This window comes from Sitophilus oryzae, unplaced genomic scaffold, assembly GCF_002938485.1.
Source record: "Sitophilus oryzae breed Bouriz unplaced genomic scaffold, Soryzae_2.0 scaffold_1067_pilon_pilon, whole genome shotgun sequence".
NCBI lineage: Eukaryota > Metazoa > Arthropoda > Insecta > Coleoptera > Curculionidae > Sitophilus > Sitophilus oryzae.
The window spans coordinates 3,074,360-3,099,817 of NW_022145690.1; the positions used below are offsets into that span (position 1 = coordinate 3,074,360).

Consider the following 25,458-nt stretch of genomic DNA (forward strand, 5'->3'; position numbering starts at 1 on the left):
CACTAGAAATAAAGAAAGACGTCTCGTTTCGAGCAAACAATTCTTTTAAAATACATTTCAAGTTTACATTTATATAATAGACAGTTAAAGCATGGCACATTGCTTTTTTTTCTTAAAAAAGTAATTAAAAAAGTAAAGCTGGCAGAAAAACAGTGAAGCACCCAACAAAAGGATAAATCTGATAGAAAAAGAATTAAAAACAACAAAATCAGTAAAAGGCACTAAACAAAAATCTGAGATAATTATAGTCTTAAACAAAACACAAAAAATGCATCAATAAAATACATGATACAACGCGTTCGACAAAAACCTTTTTATTTAGATAAACTTAAAAGCGGCAACAAGTTGGTTGATATTGAAGACCAAATCGTGAGAAAATAGTTGACGTAATATCAAAAAAAATCTTTTAGACCAATATTTCGAAAAAATATCTATCGAAATAACATCCTGTCAGTAGAATTATTATCACTAACGTCTAGTTCAAAAAAACATTTTATATAATTAAAAGACAAGACACGAGTATCATTTCTACCAAGAAGGTAATTTGTATGCTGAAATAATAGATCGACTTGGAAATTCTCGTCACTCTTTTGAATTTAAATATTAATTTCGTATTAAGCAGCCTGGAATTTAATATAAAATTTACATTTTATGTTGACTACTACTATCAAATCAGACTTCAGATATTTTGTATCTTTTTGTAGAATGTTAGCATTACCTTTTTGCAATAGTAGTTATTGGTGATTGGGCAAATATATAGAATGACTTTTGAACTAATATTACCAATTATCTGAAGAATTCTTTCAAGAAAGCTCGATATCAGGTTCTTGTTTGAGACTTTTACTCCAATATTTTTTACAAATACTCAAAAACGGCAAGCTGCTGATTTTTGTGCCGTGCAATCGGTTATGCTTTTTCTGACCTTCTGTCTGTATTATTTTCCTTGAAGGCCTGAACCAATAAAAGACATACAGCAGACAAGAAGCAGGATGTTCATATTTTATTATTTTTTTCTCTTTCCAACCGCATTAAACCCCTTTCTTTCCAGTCTCTATAGATTGAAACCCAAGAACCGTGTCAAGTACTGTAAATACATTGAATAATGGGTAATTTAATTATCGGGATTAATTACTTCTTTCCTTAATAACGAATAATTGTTTTACAATAGCGTTAACCTTATTGTGTTTTTTTTCATTTAATGGAAACGATCATTTGTTGATATCAACGCCAATGTTAGAAACAATTTACTATTAATAATAGTAATTTGTGGAAAAAGGGGGTAATAGCGTTGAGATTGCTAAGAAAACCGTACTTTTAATTAACGGTAAATTAATAGCACTAAACATACTAAGCATAAAGAATAGAAAAACAAAAATATTTTCCTGGTTAAAAATAAATATCATAAAGAACACGATGTTTAAAAACCACTTGGTTATAAACTACACTGACCCGTACGAAAAATGGGACCTTAAACTTTAAGTATTTTAAGCTTCAATACATTTTATTCTAGTGGGCCGACTTTCATGATTTTTAAGCAATACGTAGCTAAATTAGTTTTCAGATTTTTCTCTATACTTGTAGTATAAGATGATATTATTTAGAAGATGGCCAAAAATTTATAGTTCTAGGTCAACAGAACATACCCTATAAATTTTAATTCCCTTGAGAGTGTCGAAATATACATTTTTTGCGGCATAAACAGCCGTATCTTTTTCTTACATTAAGTTTGATTAGAAATAGCGAGGAAATATAAAAATTCCACGCGTTCCCAAGATAAAGGGTCTTAACAGACAGACGGACGGACAACAAAAGTGATATTATTAGGGTTCCGTTTTCTCCTTTTGAGATACGGAATCCAAGATTTTCTTCCCAAGGTACATTTCTTCAAGATAGTTTGATTTTTGGTTCATATCAACAGTCTTATTTTTATTGGAGATATTCGCTTTTGAAAAATGCATTAACAATTTAGAGCAATTTTTGCATAAACATCATGCCTTTGCCTTTGGTCCTAATCAATCATGTTTTTGTAATGCCACTGTCATTAAAAAGTCATATTATTATTGATTGTTGGCAGTTACTCTACCAGAGATGATTTCATTCACACTCATTTATACAGACTGGTGCTAGCAATAAGGCGACTTCAAGAATAAAGTGCTTGAAAAAGCCCACTATACCTATGTTGGAGCGAAACGTCGCATAAAAAAAAGTTTCCATCTTTCAATTTATTTAAAAAAATCTTATACCCAAGAAAAGGAAAAAAATATATGGATAATTATCTAAAGGTTTAAGAAGAAAGAAACAATTAAACTTATTATTATTAAGTGATTTTGTTAATTGTTGTTTATTTAGAAAAGGACAATTTGGACCAAAAAGTATTTTATTTGTATATGCCAGATTTTAATATTTCTAAACAATCTGACAGTTGATACAGAACATACTACAGATTATGTTATTCGTGGTATATCCTGGAATTATTTGAAACCTCGTTTTAGAGCAGGTATAGATTCTACTATATCTTATCATGCTTATCAGTTAAAAAGATCAGGTAAGACGGTGCATGAGGAAGTCAGTTTTAATGGTGTATTATTGAAGAACTATTAGGTTTACTATTGTATACAATACAGTGAAAAGATAAAAAAACGATTATGTAGGGATTACTATTGTTAAAAGTGGTTATTGAAAAGAGTAGTACATAAAATCTTGCTGGACTTTTTGGAAAACTCGTTGCAATGAAAATGAAGTAGCTGAACAGAGACAATTCCTTTATTGTCCCTCTTCAGCCGCATCATCTCCATAGCGTGATCTACCTTCTAGCATAATTAATAAAATATGTGGGAAATATTAAATATAATACATTAATTTAATATAATGTTAAATTAGGTTTCTGTATGTTAACATTAGGTTTTTTATAAACAAATATATAGATGGCCCTGGCAGTTCAATTTATAAATTTCGCTTTTTTGCAATAATGGAATTCGGGTGTTCGCCATTTTATTTATACCGCACAAGTGCTAACAGCCTTTGGTTTTCGACTTATTACCAAATATATTATATTCTTATTATTTTGGGGTATAAACCTGGTGTTAGTTAAGAAATTGATTTACAACCCTTAACTCGGTTCCCTATTAATTATAATTTATTTTAGAACTTTGTAGAACTTTTCCTAAACCACACTTACAACCATCAGCGTGGAAAATAAAAAAGATAATATTTCCTGCAGTATTTGTTTTATTGACCAGTCTTCAGAACCTTACGTTACATCTTGGGATGTAGCATAATTAACAAAATATGTGGGAAATATTAAATATAATACATTAATTTAATATAATATTAAATTAGGTTTCTGTATGTTAACATTAGGTTTCTTATAAACAAATATATAGATGGCTCTGGTAGTTCAATTTATAAATTTAGCCTTTTTGCAATAATGGAATTCGGGTGATCGCCATTTTCCAAAATGTAACGTAAGGTTCTGAAGACTGGTCAATAAAACAACTACTGCAGGAAATATTATCTTTTTTATTTTCCACGCTGATGGTTGTAAGTGTGGTTTAGGAAAAGTTCTACAAAGTTCTAAAATAAATTATAATTAATAGGGAACCGAGTTAAGGGTTGTAAATCAATTTCTTACCTAACACCAGGTTTATACCCCAAAATAATAAGAATATAATATATTTGGTAATAAGTCGAAAACCAAAGGCTGTTAGCACTTGTAGCGGTATAAATAAAATGGCGATCACCCGAATTCCATTATTGCAAAAAAGCGAAATTTATAAATTGAACTACCAGGGCCATCTATATATTTGTTTATAAAAAACCTAATGTTAACATACAGAAACCTAATTTAACATTATATTAAATTAATGTATTATATTTAATATTTCCCACATATTTTATTAATTATGCTACAACCTGTAATATCAAATGCTTCATTTTAATATTGAAAATAATGACCACAAATTAAATGTAGTTAATTTTTCATCGCGTATTAATTATAATTATCACATAATTTATAATATTTTATTAATTGTAACAACAAAGAAACAGACCAGAGCCGTTTGTAAATGTCTTAGCAAAGTTTACAGAATAAATATTCTGTAAACTTTGGTCTTAATTTGTAACTGACTGACTCGACGTAAATTGAATAATTTTGTAAATTTTATAAAACTTAGTGGTATATTTTAACAGGCCAGTTTCTTTGTTGTTACAATTAATATGTTTATGTATAGTTTATATACATAAACATTATTAATTAAAATTTCAGAAATATAATACAGGGTTGTTCACCACATACGACACGGAGTATTGTAGCTAAACGATGACATTTTTACCCAAAAGAAAGTTTTGGGTTCGATGAAGGACTATTAGAGGTGCAATTTAAAAATAATTTTACAAGATACAGAGTGTCCCAAATAAGTAAAACATATCAAAGTTGTTTTTTTTTAAATGGAACACCCTGTATATTATTACATTTTTAGTTTCTACGATTAAAATAAAGGTAAATTTGATTAAGATTTATTATACTTAAACCTTACCGTTTTTGAAATATTTTCAATTTTGTGAAATTGCAGTAAAAATTTTAAGGCTTCATTTCTCCAAGGGTATCAAAGTTTTTAATACTAAATATTTACTGAAGTTTATTTACTGATCAGTTATTGTGTTGCAATAATAAAAATAATACTACCTTATACAGAGTGTCTAAAAATTTATTTTAAATAATTATTAGCTTCAAACGGCAATAACTTGTTTAATTTAAATGGAACACCCTGTATATTTTACGAGAATCAGATGCACAATTTAATTGTCTATCAAATTATATTATACCATTTTTTACCTATCTCTTTAAGTTTCCGTAGAAAATGCATTTTCTTGTAATTTAGAACTTATTTAATTAACTTTTTAACTCGAAACTATTAACTTTTTAACTCGATAAAAGAATCATATTTTCTCTTGACCGTTTTTCAAATATGTAAGTCTAAAATAAACGAGATATTTTACTTTGACATTTTCAAAATAAAAATATTTTTTACTGAAATTGTGGGAGCCACTGGATTTTTTCTGGATTTACTTTTTTGTTAATTTAATCTACTACCTATGTTGCCATATTATGAAGATATTATGTTTTTTTAACTACAAATTAAAAACATTTTCAAAAATTTCTTTTCGCGACAAAAACCTTGAGACGTGTTTTTGGAGTCGAAATATATTACCCCTAAAATATTTCCACTTATTTATGACTCACCCTGTGTAATCGTCCTGTAAGTTGCGTTTTGAGTTAAATATTAATATTTATGGGGAAATGAAAATTTATGGAACATAATCACCGATTTATATCCGTAGTAAGATAAAAATTGTGACACATAGGAGACCAAATATCTCAGGTAGTTTCATATAATATCCAATTCACTATTAAATTTTGACTCTCCCTGGAGAAATTGAATGTAAATAATTGATTACTTTGTAACCTATATAACAGGGGTTGTTTTTATATCACATACGACAATCTTTCTTGTGGCAATATATGACAGTGTCAAAAGCAAGTATTCTGGTCTTTTATAGGAATTGAATATCCTATAGAACAGAATATACTTGTTTATAGTATTATTATTACTTATTTATTAGATCTTATGTATATGATCAGACGTATTCTCTTTAATATAATTTACCATTCATCTGATACACTGCTTTTTGTTTTATTTTTTCCAATAAATAGAAGTAATATAATAATTATTTTTAGAGGGTATCACTATTTAATAGCTAATTAGTATTAGACGCGCGTTTTACAAGTTGTAGAATATAAACTAGCTTTTATCTTACTGGTACTTCTGGTATTTGTAGGGTTTCCATACGGCCTGATTCACCCGGGTCTTTACCGACAAGTCCGGATTTTTCCGGAAAAATGTCAAGAAATCTTTCGAAAAACAAGTTAGCTTTGTTGAATATTTTAATCTTTATATCATATATCTAGGTCAGATTAGGTTGCTGGGCTTTGAGATCCCTCACTCGGAGACCTTGAACCCATTGCGATACCCCTGTATTATTGTACCAAACCTTCCTCTCATTCTTTCTTTGCGTTAAAGCTTTTCCAGCTTTTTGCAAAGTTTCTGATGTCGCCGATGTTGATTTCCTCTAGTCCCTCCAAAAAATATTGCCCTAAAGTTAAAGCGTCGCGCGTCGGTATTCCAATGCCGGACAGTGGCACAGCAGGTGATCTATGGTTTCTTCTTCCTCTCTGCAGGCTTGATTCTTTGCAGTAGTCGTCGTTGGAAACCTTCCATCTCACGAGGTTTACCCCCGTGGGGCAGTTTCCAGTAATGATCCCTACAATAATTATGCATACTAGGTTCTTTTTGTTGTCTAGTAGTTGTTTTGTCTTTTTGCTATGTACCACTGGCCACAGTCTTCGAGTTGTAGCGTAGTCCTCACGGTGTTCTCTTGCTGCTTGACATTGATGGTAGTTCCTATAGCTTCCTTCAATGCGTTGATCGTCACACGTGATGGGTCTCGGCAGTCCATCGTCCATCACAATTTTTGATCTCTCTGATTACATGGTGATGCTTTTTAAATCGCTTAAGCTGTCAGAGTATATCACGAAAGCTCCTATTGCACAGTTAGCCTGGGCCAAGATGTCAAGAAAAAAAATATATAAACTTTGAGTACTTTATTTTTTAAATGCCGATACCACAGGCTTCAAAAAAATATAAAAATTAAAATCGCCGACGTACCATTGGGGTCTCTACACAAATTAAAAAAAAACTTTTTCAACCAAAGTTAAAAGCGCGCAGAAAGTTTTGTTAATAATAAATAACACCATCATCACCAAAAGGTATGTATGCTTACTGTTGCCCCCCTCCCTGTTTCTAAATCCAGGAGGTTGGGTCTCTGCACAAATTTAAATAACAATTGACTTTAATCTAATGGAAAAAGCAAAAAAATATTTGTTTCTAATATTTTATTATATTCTTTAATTTATTTTAGTGATAAAATTTTACTTTATGATCATAAGTATTAGTAAACAAGTAAAACTACAAACTAACAATTAAGGAAGTACAATTAATAACTTTAACACACACTGAATTTAGACTAAAACGGAATAAAACAATTAGGTACTAGCTATAAGTAAATAAATAAATTTTAAACATGGTTACTGTTGTAGGAAGCAACACCCCTAAGGAGTTTTTTTTGACCAATTTGCCTGCCTGGCCAGGAGGAAATACCATTTGTTTAAAAAACTTGAACTTACTGATGATTTCCATTTAAAACTGGGCATAGATAGTACAGGCGGATCTTTAAAAATTTGTCTGTCTTTATGTTGTTACGAAAATCCCGAAATAAAACAAGAAAAACATAAATGTACTGGAATAAACAAACTTATAATAGGATTGGCTCCCAAAATAATAGAAACCTACAAAAACATCAGAGCAATGTTTGAGATTTTGCAACTCGATACTATTTGTGGAGTCAGTTCTTACACATTTGCCGCAGATCTAATGTTGATAATGATCATATTATGGGCCTTCAATCTTCATCATCATGCCATCCATGTGCCTGGTGTGATGTTAACTCAAAATATTTACAGTCAAGTGGAGAACTACTTTTGTTAGTATTTCACAGAAAGCATTGGGCTTTTACTCTGAGCAAGCCTCAGAGCAGGTGCATCATTATTTTAAGTTGTTCCCAAAAAACTTTAATTTAAATCCGAGATCAAAAAACTATCAAAAAAATCTCCTTAGGAGTGTTGCTTCCTACAACAGTAACCACGTTTAAAACTTATTTATTTACTTATAGCTAGTACCTAATGGTTTTCTTTCTTTTTAGTCCAAATTCAGTGTGTGTTAAAGTTATTAATTGTACTTCCTTAATTGTTAGTCTGTAGTTTTACTTGTTTACTAATACCCTTATACTTATGATCATAAAGTAAAATTTTATAACTAAAATATTAGAAAAAAAATATTTCTTTGCTTTTTGCATTGGATTAAAGTCTATTTTTATTTAAATTTGTGCAGAAACCCAACCTCCTGGACTTAGAAACATGGAGGGGGGCAACAGTAAGCTTACCTTTTGGTGATGATGGTCGTTATTTATTATTAACAAAACTTTCTGCGCGCTTTTTACTTTGGTTGAAAAAGTTTTTTTTTTTAAATTTGTGTAGAGACCCCAATTGTACGTCGGCGATTTTAATTTTTATATTTTTTTGAAGCCAGTGGTATCGGCATTTAAAAAATAAAGTACTCAAAGTTTATATATTTTTTTCTTGACATCTTGGCCCATGCTAACTGTGATTGGTCTATCAGCGATTTTCCCTCGTATATAACCGCTTCCTTTATAGCGTAAACCTCTGCTTGTAGAACATTACAGCCATCCTATAATAATAACTTATATTTTACTGATAAGATGCCTATACCTGTGCCGTCTGAAGTCAGGGGGCAGTTAGTTGTGCGCGTCACTTTAATTCCCTAGAAAATCGTTTTTTTTTAATATCATCTGTCGAAATCTTCTCAGACTCGTTGGACGGAGATTAGCTCTTGCTAATTGTATTTGCAACGTGTAAATTGATGTGGAAGTATCGGTATTCGAGTATGACGTGCAACATTGGATTTTACCAATTAAATAAAGCATTTAAAAGTGCCAAAACGATAGTGCGTAGTAACTAATATGCTCAAAGTTTTCCCTTCTATTAAAAAAGGATAAGCCAATTATCATCTCGTATGTAACGTATGCAGTACAACTCTTAGTACTGTTCACAAAGGCAAAAAAGTATACTTAACACTTTCTCTGCTGCTTGTAATTTCCCCTTTAAAGTCTGTGTGTCTGTCCGTCTGTGAGTCGGGGAAGAATATCGTCAGAGAACATCTAAAAAATGACAGAAAATACATTTTACCTGTAAATTAAAACGACATGCAACACTTCTCACTGTCAGGTGTTTTCTCATTAGACAATAAACTTTACCAAAATAAATTCATGATTTATTTATGGCGATGCCTGGACGAATTTGTCCGTATCTCAGAGCTCACTTGTCCTGAATTTCGAACGACGTTTTTTCGTGACGACATTCAAAAAATTATAGAAAATACAATTTGCCTGTGAATTAAAATGACAGGAAAAACTGTCATTGTGGGGGATCTTCTCATTGGACAAACTTTCCTACTAAAAGTATACTTTACTACTTTACGACTTTAAGACTAAGAGTTTATGTAAGTTTATGTTTAAGATGTTTAGTGTATGTATTTGACATCAATGGATTTCATAGAAAGCAACACATTTTGATATACAAGGTGAGTCTTAAGACTCACCTTTTTTACACACTTTTTTAAATAAGTGCAAATATTTTCAGGGTTGATAGATCTCGATAAAAGAAACATATTTTCCCTTTCCCGTTTTTCAGATATGTCCAAAAAAGCCGAGTAATTTTACTCTGAAAATTTCCAAAATAATGTTGCTTAAATTTTGACAACCACTGTCCACCATTTTCAGAACTATTGATTTTACTATCTATGTTGCCATATCATCAAGAAATTATGTTTATTAACTAAAAACTAAAATAAAATCCAAATTTTTTTTATATAAAAATTCTGCGGTCGAAATATACTACCCCTAAAATATTTGCACTTATTTAAGACTCATTCTAGTATAAAAATGCCATTTCCTTTGTTGGAAACAGAGAAAACTAATCAAGTGAATTGATCTGCTGCTTCTGACCTCTTCATATTTATAACTCATAATCATCAAATCTTCTTGAAGACTAGACCATCTAAAAATCTCAGAAAACAACTTTTTTACCGATACACCGATTATGGCTTATTAATACCTCCATAAAATAAACCCATTTCGTGACCGGACTACCTTGTCTACAGCGCAACACCACGAGAGCCTCGAACGCGTTCGAACAAGCTCTAACAACCTTTGGATGGGTCGGCCCCTCAAACCCCGACCCTTTTGATGGGCTTTATTTTGTGATGCCTTATTCTGGGCCCCATACGAGCTTTCATAATAATTTCCAATGCGCCGGCTACCTGCTAGAGATCCCAAAACAAATTCGACTAAGACAAAATTAACCTTTCATTTGGCCGAATCGGTTGTCTGCACCAATCGTGTTACGGATAAAACGCTTAATAATGTAAACAACTATTCTGTGAGTTGGATAATTTGATTTTTTGCGTATAGTTTTCTTTATTAATAACACCAAATGTTCATAAGAGATCCGCTATACTTGCTCTTGCCATGTAAGATGTTTCAACTTCATCTATATTTCGTCAAGAATGGTAATTGTGGTGCATAGTTTGAAGCTGATGGGTATCTCTCAGGCAATATGCAGATCTTATTGTACATATAACTGTAACAGGGTTGTTTCATAATGAACTAATGAACTTTTAAGGGGATATCACTCTCACCTTACTGGTTACGTCTAGTTAACTCCACAATTTTTTTTTCTAAGGGAATACGAGTAAGTTCTTGAGGTTTCTGTAAGGATGTGTTGTATAAACTTCCTGGTTTATCTTTGGACTAGGGTGTTTTACACCTATTTTACCTACTCTATTTGTTCAATTTTTTAATTATGGATTTCTTCTAGTGGCTTTGGTAACGCCAATGGACGGTTTGTCTTCGTAGGAGGAAAAATTAGTTCCCTTTAAAAAAGGGAATCAGCCAAATCATATCCAAGTTACTCAGTTTATTTACCAACTTTCAGTCCAGCCAGCGTTAGGACTACTGCGAAGTCAATCTCTGACGCCAGAACTTTTTATGCCAGGATAGAAGGATATATTCAAAGATCAATTACTTATTGACGAATTTATAGAAGAAGAAGAAGCAGTTAGGTTAGGTTAGGTTAGGTTAGGTTAGGTTAACTAAAGAGCAGGAGAACGCGCAAAATCACATTTTTTTTTATTTTTACTGATAGTTCAGCAAGCAAAACGATCCTTTAAAAAATAGCCTTTGCCAATCGTTCTTTGCAACAATTAGGCATCTTCATTCAGCATCTTCATTAGGCACTTCATCACAACAATACATAAATGACAACATTATTTGGACTGCCTTGCTTTTGGTTGTAGCAAGAACAGGGCAGCTCTTCGAGCTTCCTGCTTTGGCTACCAGAATTTATTAAAATGGAGCTGCCTGGATATTACAGCCGCCTCTTCAATTATTCTTAATTCTTATTGACTGGACCTTTTTTTTTGTTCTTTTTGTTCGCATTTCTTCCGGAAGAGATATATGTCTGAGCTCCGTGAGGATTACGCTACAGCTCGAAGACTATGGCCAGTGGTAGATATCAAACAGACAAAACAAATACTAGAACACAAAAAGAATCTAGTACGCATAATGGTAGGTATCACCACTGGAAACTGCCCCACGGGGGTAAACCTCGTGAGATGGAAAATTTCCAACGACGACTACTGCAGGGAATGCGGAGGGGAAGAAGAAACCATATAGCACCTGCTGTGCCACTGCCCTGCACTGGAATACCGACGCTTTAAAACATTAGGGCAAGGTTTTTTGGAGGGACTAGACGAAGCAGTAGAAGCCAACATCAGCGACATCGGGAACTTTGCAAAGAGCTGGATGTGCTTTAACGCAAAGAAAGAATGAGGGGGAGGTTTGGTTCAACAATATAGGGGTATCGCAATGGGCCCAAGGCCTCCGAGTGAGGGATCAAACATGATACCAAACCCCATCAACCTAACCTAACCTAACCTATATGTCTGAGCTTGATGCTTTCTGTCTTTGCAGACTGCTTTGATACCAATAAAATCATTGATGTTTAATATCCATTTACTTGTGCGCAACATGTAGAAAGATTCTATCGATGTTTTCGGTAAATTTAAATTTTACTGTGCTTCATCAGTTAATATTGAGCTATTCACGTCTACAGTCTCGGAAATTACTAACTTTTTAAATTCTTTAATTTAAAACGGAGTTGGTGCAGATCGGTTACCCTTCGCGGCGAGATAGCGCGACTTGGAGTTGTTCAGAGTAGGCCGGGGTGTCGGTTCGTGCATGTGTATGTTCTCGATCGACGATCGTTCGTTGACGATTCGGCCGCGTCAGTCTCACAAATTCTCTCGCGCTTTTCGGTTCGTACCGGTCGCCGCTCCTGCTGATTGCTGCTGCCGTCGTCGTCGTCTGTCTCTTACATCATTCGACACGTGTCGGTACGTTACCTTGGGCAATTCAGGATTGTTTAGCGATTTCACAGCTGTTTTACGGCCAAAACAACTCGACTCCAGCGTTCCAGTCGGCGATAAGGCCGAACGAAGATTCCAATTTTTTTTTTGTTGGTAAGTCCGATTTTTTTTTGGTTTGTTTGTAGTTTCTAGAGATTTTCGGAGTCATAATGAGTAAAGTTATGTGCGTTTAACATTATTTTTAAGTGATAAAAATCAGCTTTTTTCTATTGGCAAGTACTACTTTTTTGTAGTTGTTTTTTTTTGGATATGGAGATACGATACGTTAAGTTTTGGTGGTTAGATTTCAAAACTAAGTTGACTATAATTAGTTTATTTCTGCTGCTTACTACCAGATTTGTTAAAATTTGCAAAATTGAATTCAATACTAAAAAAGATTTTAATGTGATATGTTTGAAATGTTGTGTTTACACATAGATAAGAATACAGTACAATTACCTAATTCGAATTATTCGTGAATCATTTATTCTGGCATATTCGGGTGATAAGAAGCTAGATTTAATTATTATTCTTATTTATTTTTTATGATACGTCTATTTATACCTACTTGATGAAATATATTTAGCAAAGTTAATCATAAAATCTTGTAATTTTTTGATAATTTTTAGTCGTGATGAGCAAATGAAAGACCAAACATCTTTGGTTTTGGTCTTCGTCTGTAGGTAATTTAGTAGTTATCGTCTTGGTCTTGCTGCAAGACTCTTGCAAGTCTTGCATTTTTACTAGAGGCACATTCTACATAGAAAATCTCTAAATAAACCTTTTATTTTTAAAGAGGGAAATTACTAAAATAGCTATTTTCCTGATTTTGATTTTCAGTATATACTTAATACATTGAATCAGCATTTATTTCTTTAAAATGTTATGCCATAATCCGGATAACACTATATTAAATAAATTAAAACAATAATTTGTAAGAAAGAAATGCCAGACCGCAAGACTCTTGCATACTTGGTCTTGGTCTTGCGGAAGGCTTGCACTGGTAGGTCTTGAATTCTGGTCTAGTCTGGCCTGGCAGATCAAACGCTAGTTATGGTCTTGCTTTTTGTGCAAGACCAAGATCACTCTTGCTCATCACTAATTTTTAGGGAACAAAATTAAAAATTAGATATTCATTTTTTTTCACAACTATGATTATATTATTAAACAGTGGTCATGACAATCGTTTTCAAAACAATTTCTTTTCAATTATGAACTAACTGAGGTTCCTTAAGTGTGTTGTTATTCATTTGAAATTCATTAATTGTGGGGAAAATGAATTTGTTGAACTATATGCTAATTTGTTTCTAATTTATTTGTTTAGTAGATAATATCAAATAAGTATAATTTAATTACTGACTGAAAAATAGATTTTTTGAAGCTTTTTTTATGTTTTGATTCTAACAGAAAAACTAGGATTGGAGTAAATATACTAAACTGAGACTAGGACTACGGTTTCAACCAGAATTGTGAGATGAGCCCCTTCCCAGTTTAGTGGTTTTTTGATAAAATAATAGGAATACATATTACTTTATCAAAAATACCTTCTTGATTTTTTACTCTAACAAATCTAGATAAGTGTTTAATTTTTAGATAAGTGTTTGGATTTCATACAGAAATATGATGTTAGTTCCTTCACAGTTTAGTGGTATTTGATAAAGTATTAGGAATATCACTTTATAAAATATACCTTCTTGATAAGTGTTTAATTGGCTTTAATTTTTAAATGGTTTTGTCAAAGGTCAAGTTTGAGTGTGGTCAACGACACGAAAATGATCTACATAATATTTTTAGCTGAATGGCAATTGTCCATGAACAATATAAAACTTAAATTAACCTTTATACTTCATTATAACAATAATAATTGTTTATATTGTTATGCTGTGCATAATTTGTTTTGAATTATAGGTAGTAATTATAATTATGAAGCTTCTATTTACCTTTGAAAATATCAATAAATTTTAAACTATATTTTGACATTTTTATAAGCTAAGATTTGTGTAAAAATTGGTGCTTGATTTTTTACTCTGTTATGATCATTAACGATTGTTCTTTTCCTTTGAGCATATTTTAAATGCTTTTTGTTAAAGGTCAAGTTGGTCAACGACATGATTAGCTAAATGACCATTGTCCATGAACAATATGAGAACTAAATGAACCTATTATAGGGCAGTAATAATAATTATTATTTTTATCTCTTTTGAATTGTTAGTAGGCAATAAAATAATTTTATATTAAAAATGTAAGTTCTTATCAAAATAAAACAAAAATTCATCACAATATACCAAAACACTTCTAAGTAAAGCCGTTTTACAGTTTTTTCAATTTTATTAAATAATTGAAATTGAATTTAATTATTTGAATAAATTTACTGACAATTTTAATTTATTATAGGAGATCTTAGTGACCTTTTTAAATAAAAACGTATTACAATATATTGAAGAGATGTGACGCATCACCCGCATCAATGGAAGATTCGCCGCTGAAAAATACCCAAAGGTTGCAAGATGAAAATTATAGATCAGGATCTATCATCTGCAAGTGCAAAAAAATTGCAGCAACTTATCAAAAAACTCAGAACGTGCACGCGTTGTAACTTTTCTTGCATATAAGTTGCATGGTTAAAAAAAGTATGATGATGCTGACAGGGTTAGTACCATCCAGTCTGTTTGTTGTTTTGCTCCAAATGTGTTCCAGCTCTAACTGTAGTAAATTCTTAAATACCTAGGTGCATTTTTAAAGCGACAAATAATCTTAAACACAACCATTTATGAAATCTCAGAATTAATTACATACATATATAATGTATTACTGATCATGTGTTGGATAATTCACTAAGAGATTATTTTCTATTTACCTTTGAAAAAAAATACCTTGAATCTATCAGATGATTACTTATAATATTTACAGATTAGTCATTCATGCACATTAAACAAACGTGGTCGACTTACATTAAAATAAAATGGTAGGTCGGTAAATTATATATCTCATTAGAAAAGTAATAAAATTTGTGACCACTTCTGGTTTTTATTTGGTTTCTGAGGTGTTTTTATAGTTATTGAACAGACCTGGTTAACAAAAATAGGTCAGTATACTTATATTTAGAGGTTATTTTAGCACACATTGAAATGCTCGCTTTAAAATATAATGCAATCATGTTGTTTTGATAATAATGTTAATTATGTTAAGACATTTTTGTTTATATTACATGTTGTAGTAAAGCGAATCGACTTGAGTAGTAATGTACTTAACGATTAGTCATCGCTAGAATCAGATGTTATTTTTAAAATTAAACATTCACACATTTCAGAAGATAATTGATCTCTTTTATATCACGCCATGAAACTTTGTCACAATTCTATTACATTTTCGTTCTAGTAACTATTTATTCAATATCTATCGATAATTAGCACCTCATTACAGAAAATATTCATATAATTTAGTTTGATATCACAAATAATTCCTAGAAACCAAACCATTATAAAATTTGTCTATCTATAAGTATGTTATGCACTACAACCACTTAACTAAAATAGCTGTACCTCTCTTAAAAGTGCATTAAGTATTTGCACGTTTCAAAATTAATGCTATACTTTTTGGCGCTGTGTTAGGTACAATTTTAGTTTTTTTTCATTTAGTTTGAAAAACGTGCCGTATATCGTACTTGAGTGTTAAATTCAACTATATTGATAACTGTAATATAAATGGTATATCTAAGATAAGTATATATGGTATACCAAAAACTCAAAGCATTAAAAAATTAAAAATACTTATACGGGGTGTCCCAGAAATAAGTGCAAGTGTTTTAAGGGATGGTAGGTCCAGCCAAAAGAGAAATATATTTGCTCTTTGCAATTTTTAGACTAAATTGATAAAAACCGAACTACTTAACTTTGAAAATTTAAAAAAATAATGGCAACATTTTGAGAGCCGTCGGCAGCAGTCGATAATCAGCCTAAAATACCAACCAATTACCAGAATCCTAGCTTGTTCGACACTCAGTGTTGACACATCGATTAGACAGATTTAAAAACGACTTGGAAAATTCAGATTAAATGTAAAAAAATTATCTAATATTAGAAAACGGGACTCCGATAGATAGCAGATCGATGTAATTAGCTTAGAGCGTCGTTTTATCACTCTACCTAAAACCGCAACCCTACACTTAGCAACACTTCATTTCACTGTGATTCTTGACAGCACCTACACTTAAATACCCACCAGTATTTGGCACAAAATACATTCATAATATGCTATATGAATTATTTAGGATTATTTTTTGGGAATTAGTAGCCGTTTGCACAAATTTGCAGTTAAACAGAGTTTAAGTAATCACTTATATTTTAGTTTAGTTATTATTCACTTATAGATTATATTTTAATCGATCATTATTAGCCGACCATACCGACAGGTATGGTAGGCTATTAAGATCGGCAAAAAACGTTTTTTTTTAATTTCTCTCAAAATGAGTTATTTGGGTCATAAATGACCTAAATAAATACAAAATATTTTCATGGTGTCTGTCTGTCTGTCCGTCTGTAACACGATAACTCAAAAATCTCTAAACCGATTTTAACCAAATTTGGCACAAAAATATTGTGGCACCCGAGAATCTAGCCATTAGTTTTTGGTGGGGGTGGGGGGTTGGGGGTGGAGGTAAGTGGGTATGGAGTTAAAAATTTTAAAAAATCGTAACTCCAAAATTGCAGTAGCTAGCGAAACGCGGTTTTCAATTTAAGATTAGGAATAATATTTGCAACAAAAGTTGTAATAACATCAAAATCAGTCAAAGTCGCAGTTTTTGAGATATTCCGTATTTCCGTAGTCCGTTTTTGAGAAAATCCGTGTGGAGAACTCGAAACTCCCATCGGACGCGACCCCAGGTGGCGGATCGGATAGGGGAAATAACTGCGGACCAAAATTGGAAAAATTTCTTTGCTTTGAAACTAAAAGAACTGCCTACGAACTTTTTATTAAAATATTTTAGTATGAGCAGCTATACGTGCCTCCCGGCGCCAATTTTTTTTGTTACATTTGCACCATGTACAATGAAAGATTGTTTAGTTAATCAGGGAATAATTCTTAGCAACAACGTAAATCTTTGCTAGTAAATGAACTAGATTACCTAAAAATTCAATCAGCTTGTCTGTTTCATTTTAGATCAAATGTTGACTATTTAGAGGACGCTGATTCTGAACTGTTGAAAAGCTGCTGTAAGTGTTCATTATTTTGTGTTTACTAAAAGTTAAAAATACTTTCTGAAATAAGTACACTATTTAATTTAATGGACTAATTAAAATTATTGAATGTCGATTTTCAATGATTTAACAATATCATATCAGATAAATGACGAGTCTTGAACATGAAGCCTATTGTATGAAAAAGGGAAAGTGTTTTCTTTTAATAAACCTCTTCCCATGTCGAATTTTCCATACAAATCTCTCACTCACATATAGCCCCATTCAAACTCCTTATACTACACAGTTTTTAAATATTTACATATGCCAGTCCTATAATAAGCGAACGTTTGTCGTCGTCTGTATTGCACAATGCGACCATATTGAATGCGTTGTGTAAACATTGTGAAATGCAGTCCTTCAGAAGGCAAATAAAATCTTCTCGACTGCATATGGCTAAGACGCTCTCGACCATGGCTGTCGGGTCTTTAACGAGTTAAATAAATAAGGAAGTTTCAGGTGTTATGGGTTTAACTTCAAATTAGCCGCAGTGAGTCTATTGGGATCTTGGCTGTGAGCTCTATATGGCTAATTTATTGTATCGCTCTTCGCAGATGTTGACATCAAATGAGTTCTTTTTGACGCAAACAAAACGTAAACAGAAAAAATACACAGTTCGACAATACACCAAAACCACCGAATGTGTAGAATGTTTAGGAGGGGGGTTAATCACCGCGACCTTGCAGAACTACTGTGTGTTCCCCTTTCTTAAGTTATAACGAGTTATAACTCATCATACAGTCTCAGGGTTTTGACAAAAGCCAGTATCTGAAACGGATCCGCAGAGGCCAGTTCTCCATCAGCCATACCAAAGTCCAAAGTTTACGGCACGAACCGCGGTTGTCGTCTCGGCGCACTCAGTGATGAGGTGTTCTGGTGTTTTCCCATTTACCGCGTCGTAAGTTCTGAGAAATTTTTTTGAGTATCTTAAACTGTTGGAGGATTACCGTTCCAAGTTACGGATGGAGTCTTCCAGGTATTAAGTTCCGCTTTAAAATGGTTTCAACTTGAAAAGCACGGTTCTGGTCCAGTTAGTGGAGTGTTCGCTCCTTTTCTAGCTAGATCGTTTGCTTTTTCACTGCCTTTTAATATCCCTTGGTGAGCGCTCACCCAGAGTAGGAGGAGTTTATTTTATTTGTCTAGTTTTTTCAGCTTCTCTAGGGATTCTTTACCTACCAACTTCGAATTGATGGTATTACTCGCTTTTAGTGCTGCTTGGCTATCAGATAAGATGGTCATGGAAAAACGAACGATTGGCTAACCATGTTAAAGGAAAGTTCTTTAAGTTAACGTCTGCTCTTTGCTGCAAAGGCTAATATGGACAGGGCCTATTTTGCTTAGGCGCAATCCGAACTGCGGTCCTTTGCCATATAATTTTCAATGGCCTATCGACAATTTTGGAACATTTTGATAAATTTGTTCAAAAACTACATATTTATTCAGACTACGCTTACTGGAAAAACGCTTTGCTAATAATGGTTGCATTATCATCAGATGATTAAAATTGCATGACATATTTTTAAACAAAAAGCGAGTTATAAAAATATTGAACTAGTTTAACTATTAAAAACATTTGGTTGTTTTACAAAACATTTTAATGGACAATAACTGATATATGTTTAGGCCTTCGTCATGCTATCGCAATGTATTTTCTGCTAGTGAAGTACCTAATAATTCTTTCATGGGATTTCTAACTAAATTTATATACCTCAATATGTAATTTTAATGGGGGTTATATACAATGAGAATTACTTTGTGGACAGTGATAAACACTCAACTATATTTAAACATTAATACTAAGGACCGTGATAGGCTGCTTAAGAAAACTTTTTTTTTAATTTTGTGTAAAACTTACTGAATATGTTTGTATTGAATGGTTTTCGTGTCTATAAAATTTATATTATTTTTGAGTTTCTGTTTCGAAAAATTATATATTATAGCACAGAGTATTCAAGAATTAAGTGTACAATTAATTATGCATATGTTATATCTTGTTATATGTGATATGTATTGATCATTGCTATCTCTATTTAAAGATTTTTTTTATTTATTTTTTTAATTATAATTTTATAAAATTTATTTCAAATCCATAGTCGTCTTACCTTGTTAATTTTATCTTGTTATTTTCTTATATGCATACATAAAAGTGTATATTTTCATATACAGTATGAAAGAGAATTAAACACATATTACAATCAATATCTTATCGTTATTTTCCTTATCTGCATTCAGGATATTTCCGATTGACTTTTTATTTCTTTACTTTTTATTTCCAAGATTTATATGATTTAAATTTCAGTGGAAATGACTTTTATTAAGAATTTAGTGTTACAAAAATCAATTTGCCTAAATTAGAAACAAACTGGATAAATTAAATTTATGATGTTTAATAAAAAGTGTAGCGACTTATTATGAGCTCATCGAAGTAGGGTCCATACAACATATTTTGGCTAAAGTTTGACAGAAAACAGAAAATGTTGTTGAATATAATATCACAGGTATAGGTTAGGTTACACACTATAAGGATTTTATGCTAAGGCACTTTTTGCCATTTTATCTAAAGAAGAAAACATTCGACCAATGTGTACTATCAGTCATAACCTATGCATGCGAAACCTGGACACTTAAAGCGGTTATTATAAGGAAACTGCAGGTCGCACAACGCGCAATGGAACGAAATATGCTGTGAATAACCAAAAGAGACCGTAAAAGAATAGAATGGATACGACAAAAGACCCAGGTAATAGATGTCATCCACAGAGTCAAATCCCTCAAGTGGCAATGGGCAGGACACATGGCAAGGACGGACAACAAAAATGACAGCATGGTACCCACGCTTTAGAACCCACGCCCAAGAATTAAGACACCTAGAAAAAGATCAAACGTGAGAAGGGACCATGATATTAGGAAACTAGCAGGGATAGTCAAGAATAGACACCAATGGGCCCAACTACAAAGAGAGTATCTAAATATGTGAGGGAGGGTACAACATAATTGGAAATGGTTGAATAAGCTGAAAATGATGATGATGATTATGATAAAGATTTTATGTCATTTACTGTAATGATAAGAGAGTTACTCGTTATTCAAACAACATATAGAGACAACATCCACACTGTAAAAAATCAGCCTGAGTGAACACATATTTCTCAGGGAGTGAATTTTTTGAGTGAAATAATTGAGTACATTTTTATCTAAAATAGAGTAAATTCATCATTTTACTCAAATATGATCTCTATTTAATCAATAGCTATTGAATAAGCTCATGTTCGAGTTATAACCCCTATCTTTGAGTAATGGAATAGAAAAATTCACTTAAAAACTCATGTTATAGTTTTACACAATAAAAATTTGAGTGAAATCACCCAGTTTAGAGTATTTTCGCTCATTACTAATCATACGTCATACGCGCTTCTTCGATACCGAATAAGCTATTTCCCTGTTCCTCAGTTTTTAATTATCTGTTCGAGTCGTAGGTTGTCTTGTTCCTTCGAAGGTGCCCAGGTTACAAGTCCATAGTGTATGTGTGTGTGATGTAAAGTGTGACAGTGGCCGCGTGGCGTGGTGAAGCGAATACGAACTCATAACTCCTAAATATGTTTTATGTTAAGAACATTTTTTTTCACATCGCAGAAATCCGCCTAACATATATTCAAATTCGACTGCGTCTACTGATTGCCGCAATGCTCGGATGTTTCCTGGACTAATTAGCGTAGCGAAAATCTAGGTACTTTCCCTCAATCTGGAACTGGGAACTGGAACATTTGGCAGAATAACATTTTTTTTTAATTTTCAGGAGGAAAAGTATCTGGATTTTCCGGAGGATTTTCGTTATTAAAAGTTAGTTTAGAAATTAGAAATATTCGAGAATGTTGGTAGCCGAGCTGACGAATGCTCTTAATAAAGCGGATTTTTGCGATGTGATGCAACTTTTCTAGACATCTAGCTTAAAAAGTTCCTGTATTTTTTCCAAAAAGAGTTGAAAACTTTTTAAAATGTTTTTGATATTATAATAATAGTGTTATATTTGGTTTTATTTGTTTTTTTGTCAAATAAAAATGACAAATAAAAATATTTTTGAAGGTTCTACAGTTTTTTATTTGGTTTGTTAAAAAAAACGAAATATTCTAAATGATTTTTTTAAAAGCTATGTAAGCTAACTTGTTATTTTATTACAAGTGACCAGATGCCTCCCAAAAGTGAATTTTAGGAAATGGACATGTTCGAGACCATGTCCTAAACTGAAACTTACCTTTGAAAGGCACCTGCCCACCTGTTATAAAATAACAAGTTAGCTTACATATAGCTTTTAAAAAAATAATTTAGAATATATTTCTCAATACTGAGTGAAATTAATACTCAGATATGAGTACTAATCGAGTTAAGTGTAACACAAATTTGAGTAAAAGTCACTCAATAAAAGGTGTCTTGAACTCAACACTTAGTGAGTTCACTCATTTTAAAGTGAATAAATTATCAAAATCGATCAAAATCCTACTCAAGGTAAACAATATGAGTAAAAAAGGAGTCTTTCGTCTAATCTCGATTGAGTGAAAACACTCAGTGCTTTTCACTCTGAGAATTGAAGATTCACTCGGTTCTGTAGAGTGGAAATTTCACTCAATCGGGTGTGGACAGAAATTGAGAAAGTATTGAGTGAAATCTGAGTGAAATTTCACTCATTTTTTTTTACAGTGCAAAGTTTCCTAAAATACAATTTATTTTCGAATTAAAATAACATACCACTGTCATGTTCAATGTTCATGTAATCTGTGTCGTTGGCCAGTCTTTACTTGATATTTTTGGGAAATAGGTACCTTGATTCATTTATGATCTAGGAATTTGCGTAAAGCAGGCATTCTGTTAAAGGGATGCAGCAAAGTCCAATAAAAATCGAATAGGCAAAGAATTTGTTTTTATTAAACTCTTTTTTGTTAGAAAAATAATATCATTTTATTACCAATTTTTAATTTAGAAAATTAAAAATTTAATTTAGAAATGTAATATGTAACATATCGTTTAATACATCCAAGAGATTACAGTTGAGGGTTGGAACCTTTGGCATTACAACAGAAAAATAAAACTTTAATTTCCAACAATACACGAAAACACTTTATTTTTGATAAACATGTTAGCATCATCAGCAGATGTTTAAAACTAAACTTAACTGAAATCATTGAATTCTTTCAAAAATGATTATCTGAATTGCTCCCCAGCGAGATCAGTACTCACTCAAATATTCAAAATGCGTAGGCTACTTGTACCCTACGAAAGAAAAGGCGTCAAAGACGGGTGGGGTATCACAATCGATGATAATTTTGGCGAGGTAAAGCCCTAGACGTCATTTACTTGGCCCGTACTCTTCTTTATTTTTTAATGGCGCTTACTGTCAGTTGACCTTAAGAAGGTTGACCAACATTACAAATACATCAACAATTCATTATTCGTATATTGAGTAAAAATTATTTATAATTTGTATAGAGATATGCTGCAGATGGATTTAATCGATTTGTGTGTCTGGAAACGTTCTATTCTTTTTTAATTTTTCTATAATTATTGTTAATTTTTGACATTGATTGCCATTATACCCCGCCGTCTTTGACAATTCGATAATACGGTACTACTCGTATTACCGGTAGGACGCTCTGTATCTTGAATAGAAATTAATAGGATTGGTGATATTGAATTTGCGTTTTAGATAATATTTTTTGGCAAGTATAAAAAAATGTAGTTTGTATGAGCTTAGAAAGTGCCTATATCAGAGTACTGACATGTCCTTAAAAAATCTACATAATAAGGAGTCAATATATGCTAATATATTGAAGGAGAAATTATGGAATCGGTGATTGATAAACGTAAACTTGGTTTTAGATTGATTAGATTTAGGTGAACTTTCCAGCCGAGTCGATAATAGAAAGCGCTCGTTATAGATTAGACGACAAATAAGTTTAAAATGCGCTTTTTTCTAGACACCTATGCAGCTTTCTACTAATGCATCGGTGGATTTCACTACACGATATCGAATCTGTTACAAATTTGCGAAAGATAAAATCGGCGAATATATTTCGTCGTTCTTAAAACGGATATGTAATAAATGTTTTCGATTGTGCCAGTTAACCTTAGTTGGTGCAGTTTATTGATAATTATCGATCGATTTATTAATAGGTTTATCGATGTTGATTGACTCAAATTTAATAGTTACGGATTCTTGATATTTAGAAATCGGAATAACCATTGTAATATGATTTTATTTTTCGATGTAATAATTAAGATATAAGGAGTTGTTATAAAAGTATATTTGTAGAGCAGTGCTTTTATTTAGTCACGCTAAGCTTTCATTTCAATTTAATCTCATATTGCGTGGTGTCTAGTAAGATCAACACATTAAATTTAATAAGTTGGATTGCGTGGTGTTTAATAAGAATAACACCTTAAATTGATAAGTTGGAATGAATAGCTTTATTAGCATCTGGAAGAAATAAGAGTAAATGCCGGGACCCCATTAGGCCACACCACGCCACAGTAACCCAGGAGAGCCCACGTGTTGCGACGTGGGAAAGGGTGTACACAATACATGAAATCTGGCACATCATACGTGTGATAGCGTGGGATGGCGTGGCGTGGCGTGGGGTGGTGTGAGCCCTAGTGTGTACGCAACACATGTAATTAATCGGAAAAACATACGCACAGATCTTCATGACGTGGGGTGGCATGGCGTGCCGTGTGGCCTAATAGGGTCCCGGCTTAAATGTTCGATGTTTATGTGCTATTTTATATTAAATAAATAAATACACTTAGATGCAAGAAAAAACGCAACGGAAATTTATTTCGTCAAGTTTAAAGTGTTATATTTTTTTATTTTTAGCTCGATTTTTTTACTTATTTTCACGATTTTTTAGCAAACTTTATATAAATATATCAACTTTTATCCGTAAACTCTGTTTTATAAACTTTAGTATTTCGATTATTATAGAGGGATAATCGAAGGGTTGTTTTTTACTCTAAGTTTAAAACACCCTGTGCAATAATTTTGTGGGCAAATTTTCCAAAAACATTATTTTTCGATCAGTACCATGTTTTCTGAGTTTTGAATATGAGGTGGTGGCTCTTATGAGGATATGATCTTACGACAACAGTCAACAGACTGTTGTAAGATCATATTGATAATTACATTTTGTATATTGTATAGGTACCTACTGCGATTGAATATGGTTCTTAGTGTCGAAGAATGTGCAAGAACCATTGCTCTTGTTGCTAGAGTACTACACACTAACTAATCGCTCTACCATCAGAAGGGTAGTTGAACAATGTATACGTTTTAACGTGGCAGATATAGAGGCCTGAGAAGTACCTATTAGGTTATTTCTTCCAATTTTTTTTCAGTGTATAGACTAATTCAGTAAAGTTATGTTTTATTAATATCATTACTTCTGTTATTGTTAATAATGTTTATTATAACCAAGACTGCATCGTTACTATTAACATTTTTTAAATTTCAATATAGGGTTTTAATGCGACGTCATTACGGAAATAGTTACCAAAGCCACCTCCTCATATTGAAAAATACCATCAAAAACTACATAATGATGGATGGAAAAATTGGAAATTGTTCATTTCGCTCTTAAAAATTGACCAAGGCACGTGTTGATATACGCAAAAAAAACTCAAATAAATAATGCTCAGAAAACATGGATCGAAAAATATTGGTTTGGTAAAATCCTAACCATCAAATCATTGCACAAGGTGTTTTAAACTTAGGGTTAAAAAATAACCCTACGATTAACCTTGTATAAGCCTAATACTAAAGTTTATAAAAAATTGAGTTTAGAAATTAAAGTTTATATATTTATATACAATTTACAAAAAAATCATGAAAATAAGGCTAAAAATAAAAAGAATAACACCTTAAATTTGACGACAAAATTTTCCGTTGCGATTTTTTTGAATTTGAGTGTATTTATTCTCACTAGATCCACAGCTAGGTCTACAATTAAATTCAGTAATAATTCGTTCAAAATACGCAATTCTATATAATTAATAAAAGAATTTTACTAAATATGTTC

The 25,458-nt window shown here is 32.1% G+C and overlaps 1 protein-coding gene across 2 annotated transcripts in view; it reads left to right on the forward strand.

Annotated features, from left to right (window-relative positions):
- Positions 1–25,458, forward strand: part of LOC115879954 (MICAL-like protein 1) — a 246,258-nt gene that overhangs the window by 82,539 nt on the left and 138,261 nt on the right. The window contains exon 1 of one of the 2 annotated variants that reach the window (XM_030897030.1): positions 11,978–12,272. The exons of the other annotated variant lie outside the window; for it this stretch is intronic. The gene's annotated coding sequence lies outside the window, so the exon portion shown is untranslated. Of the gene's footprint in view, positions 1–11,977; positions 12,273–25,458 lie in introns of those variants that run through there. 2 annotated transcript variants of the gene reach the window in all.